The sequence below is a fragment of the Mus pahari genome, chromosome 15 (assembly GCF_900095145.1).
Source record: "Mus pahari chromosome 15, PAHARI_EIJ_v1.1, whole genome shotgun sequence".
Classification (NCBI taxonomy): Eukaryota; Metazoa; Chordata; class Mammalia; order Rodentia; family Muridae; genus Mus; species Mus pahari.
Window position 1 is genome coordinate 25,798,238 of NC_034604.1, and position 4,922 is coordinate 25,803,159.

General features: G+C 44.7%; 1 pseudogene; it reads left to right on the forward strand.

The window, feature by feature from the left end:
• Positions 1-449: 449 nt before the first annotated feature.
• LOC115065552 lies at positions 450-572 on the forward strand (annotated as a pseudogene).
• Positions 573-4,922: the final 4,350 nt, after the last annotated feature.

Genomic DNA, 4,922 nt, shown 5'->3' on the forward strand with positions numbered 1-4,922 from the left:
GTAATCTCAAGTTGTGCTACAGAGCATTAGAAACCAAACTGTGTAGTACTAGCAAAAACAAGCAATAATCAAACATGTGGATCAATGGAACAAAATGGAGGAGTCAGAAATAATTCAAGGTGCATGTACACATCTACATTTTGAAAATGATGGTCTCTTCAAACAAATTACAAAAAAACCCAAAAAACAACAAAAAAACCCCATATTTTACTCCTAGAAAATGAAACCAGAACTCCATCTCATATCCTTCACACAAGCCAATTCAAAACAGATTGAAGACCTATAAGCGATGTGAGAAACTTGGACTCTGCTAAAGCAAAGCATAAGTAAAGCATTTTAAGACATGAACATAGACAAGGGATTTCTAGAAAGTAGAGTAGGAAATAAAGAGGAATTGTCAAATGAAACTTCATGAAACTAAAAACTTTTGCACAGAAACGTTAATAATCACGGCCCCCTAGACGTGTTGTAGATGTGGCTACTAGGCCATATGTGTAGGTGGCAGAAAGAAGATAAGCTATGTTTATGCTCAGTGTTCTGACATGCGTTGAGGTTAGGCCTTTGCTTGCATTGTAATGCTAGCTGGCCCTCAAGGCCTGGTTGCCCCCTCCCCCAGGGATAAGAGAATCTGTACATACACAAATGATGCTCTGTAATCTTGCCCCCACCCCCAAGTTATCCACTATTGGTTAAATAAAGATGTCGACAGCCAATAGCTGGGAAGAATAGGCAGGGTTTGAGTTTACCTGGGATCAGGGTCTGAGGAGAATTGGGAGAAGGAAGAAGGTGGAGAGAGGAGGAAGCTGCCATGGGGTAGGTCAATCATGAAAAGAGCCAGGAGACTGACCAGTTGGGGTTAAGAGCTGCCTAGATAGAACATGGCAAATTATAAAGTGGGGATAATAATGGGGAAACAGATTCTTTTTTTGTTTTTGTTTTTGTTTGTTTTTTTTTAAATTTTTTTATTATTTTCTTTATTTACATTTCAAATGCTATCCCTAAAGTTTCCTATACCCTGCCCCCCACCTCTGCTCCCCTACCCACCCACTCCCACTACTTGGCCCAGGCCTTGCCTTGTGCTGGGTGGGGAAACAGATTCTAATAGCACAAGGAGTAGATAACTGCAAGCTCTAGTGCTGACTAAGGCTTATTGTCAATATAAAAGTTGTGTGTCTTTTATCTGGGAACTGATCAGAGGCAGGGTAGAAACCGCTATTTGAGATTAAATAATTACGACAACAGCATGAACATCAGAATGATTACTAGCCTAACATTCACTGAAAAAAAGGCAAAGCCTAAAATCACCACCAATCTTGTTCTATGCATACCTGGACTGACTCTCAGGGTGGGAGTGAGCAGGAGACATGAAGAGCCCCATCTAAGAATGCAGGCCCTGGGTAGATGTGAGTCTGAGACACGGGGCCACTCGGGCTGGCCTTGGATGAGAAGCAAGCTCAAGAAGATCACCAGACCAGTGTCATGGGACCTGGACAGGGAATTAGCCTGAGATGAACACCAGCTGAGCACCACATAGTCTTGGGGGGAAGGGGCAGACCATGCCGAAGATGACCCTTGCCATAATGGACTAGTGGGGCATAGCATTTCTGAGACCACTCCTGAGACTACCACAGACACTTAGAGACCCTGGTCATCACTAAGAGAGGCAAGTAAGTGGTGGGAAAAGGGGGGGGAGAAGGAGAAGCAGCAGAATGTGGGCACAAGGAAGAGAGGTAGAACTGGGGACACTAGGGTAGTGAGGAACAGCCTGACTTGAGTAGTTCCTGATGGGGATATCATCTAGGATATCATGTGTGGTGAGGTCTTGGCTTGTCCTGTCACTGGGGGCCAATGGCCCTGTAGCACCAGGAGTCTGTTACCATCAAAGGCCAGGTGGAAGTCCCTTGTCTGGGCTGCCCCCTGGAGCTATGTTCATGTCTGAGGGCTCAGCAGAACTGGACATCATGGAAGAGCTGGACCTGGAAATATGAGAACGGGGAGCTGACCCACCATTCAAAAGAGTGGAGCTGCAAATTTAGGAACTTTCAGATGAGCTGGCACTTAGAGTATGAGCATGGGAGAGTTGGGCCTCCCACTCATCTCCCATGCAACGGCATGGACAAGGGAGGGATGCCTTCCTCCCCTCTCCCTCTGTAGCAGGCAGCAAGCAGGAGACCTGATGCTGGGGCCATGAAAGCCGGAGAACTGATCCTGCCCTCAAAGGCTGCAACACCCAGGAGAATGGCCCTGCACCTCTCCTGGGCAGCACAGTAGAACTGGTCCTAAGGACATGGCAACAGAAAAATGTGCCCTGCCTTTTCTTGTTTGTTGTACAGTGGCATGGATGAGGGGGAGATGCCCTCCTCCCCTCCCTTGTCCCTTATCACTTATGGCAGGGGGAGGGTGGGACCCAGGTTCTCAAGAATGGGACAACTGACCACATATATCCCTCACCAGCTGCAACACATAGGCAGGAGAGTGGACCCTGTACCATGCCTGGGCAGCAGGATAGAGCTGGCTATGGTTTCAGGGGATGTGAGTGGGCAGAGCTGGACATCCAGTAGCCTGATCAGCTCAGATACCTTTAAGGCCCAGATCCAGGCCTTTGAATTGGCGCACCCCAACATCTACCCTGATAATGATCTGCTGCAGCACATGACTGGACAGATCCCAAACTGCAGGATCTCCATGACACAGGACAGCAGGAGGAGTCTCAGTGAGGATCCAGTATCAGCAGAGTAGGGGAAGCCCGAAACCTCTTACCAGACCAAAGGGTCATTGCAGTAAACAGTTGCAAGCAAAGAAGTGTGGACAAAGGGTATACTGTAGGACGCACTGGAGTGTGACACACTCCAACTTCCACAGTGAGATTTTTTATTTCTCTCTTTGCTAGTAGAGAAGGTTGCAAGGGTAGAGGGCGTGCATGAGGAGAGGGGGAGATGAGTGAGTTTGGGGTGCTTGGTGTGAAATTCACAAAGAACTAGGACAAATTTAAAAAAGAAAGAAAAGTAAATAATCAGCTAAGTGAAGAGGCAATGCACAGACAGAAAACAACAACAACAACCCACCTGTTTGCCAATTGTGCACTCAACAAGGGTTTAATATCTAGAGTACATAAAGGAACTCAAAAATTAAATATCCCCAAACCAAGTCATCCAATTTACCAGAGTTAATGGGCTGAATAGACAGTTCTTGAAGAAACGTATACAAATGACCAATGAATATTTGAAAATGTGCATAGACAGCATTCTTAGCGGGAGGAGAAAGAATCAACCTGCTTTCAAATTTCATTTTTCTCCAGTCAGAACGTCTATCAGCAGCAGCAACTCAAAGGACAGCAGATACTGGCAAGGATGCTCATTTCTTTTCTGTTGCTGTAATAAATAGATACGATAACTAAAAAGCTGGTGGTATTGTTGTTTGTTTGTTTGTTTGGTCCACTTGACACAAGCTAGTGTTATCTGAGAAGAGAAAACCATAAGTGAGAAAATGCCACCAAAAAATGGCTTGTAGACAAGTCTCTAGGAACATTTCCTTAATTAGTGATTGATGTGGGAAGGCTTAGCCTATGGTGGGTGATACCAACCTGGACAGGTGCTCCTCAGGTGTAGAATAAAGCAAGCTGAATAATCAAGCCAGCATCACAGCCTTGTGGCCTCTGCTTCAATTCCTACCGCTTGAGTTCCTGCCCTGACTTCTCTCAGTGATGAGCTATTAATTGAAACTGTAAGATGAAATACACCCCATGACCCGCACATACCCAAGTTGCTTTTGAAACCCTGAGACGAAAATTGATACCAGGATTGTGGGATCTTTCCATGATAGACCCAACCATGTTGTCTTGGTAGGATTGTGGAAGGACTTTGGAACTTCGGGCTAAGAAAGTCATTGACTGCTCAGAGTTTAATGGGCAGTATAGGCTAGGAAAACGGAGATGCTTAAAGAAGACTAAAAGCTTGGGAGAAAGAATGCAGATGATAAAGATCTGGGTGGTGACGTTTTAGAGGGAAGCAAAGACTCTACTGTCTCCATGATATTTGGAATTCAGAATTTGCAGTTCTGGTCAGCTGGAGCTGAAAATTTTTCTATAATTAAGAGGAAACCAGAAACAATAAAGTGAAACCTTTGTTACGCTAGGACAATTGCCACGGATCGGCTGAAGGGAAGGATCAGCAGTGATAAAAGACACCAGCATCACTGAGGCAAATTGTTTGAGAAGTGTTACCCCAGAGTCAGCCCACAGGTGTGGCTCATAAGAGGCCGAGTCTGTATCAAGCTTGTACTATCAACTGAACTTGCCACAGGGGACCCACATCAATCATTCGTTAAGACAGTTTCTTACTGACATGAGCACGGACCAATCAGATCAAGGCAGTCCCATGACTGAGGCTTCTAACCCAAGGTGACTCTTAAATCAAGTTGATAACAAAAACTAACTGGTACGTGATGAAAAAGGGGGCACTTATTTACTGCTGGTGGGAGAAAAAACTGGCATGAGCATTATGGAAATCAGTGTGGAAGTTCTTCAGCAAACTAAAAATTAGATCTGCCATAGGATACAGCCACACTACTATTGAGCTTTGGTCTTTTGCTGTGTATTGTAAGGCTGTTAAGAAAACCAGGAGGGAGAGAAGAAGGTAAAGAGGGAATGAAAGACTCCATAGGTTAGGAGTCAAGAAAACATGGCCCTGAGGCCTGGCCAATTGGAGTTAAAGAAGCCCAGGTGAAACGCAGTAAGTAATAACTTAGGGTTATCAATAGAAAAGTAGATTATCTTAGATTAGGTGGTAGATATCTGCCAAACTTTTCTCTTAAGCAGAAAAGGCTTGTTGAAAATAATAAAAGTTATATGCATCTTTTATCTAGAAACAAAAAGATCAAGGAGGGGTAGAAACCCTGAATTGGTATTAAAGATTTCTACCAAA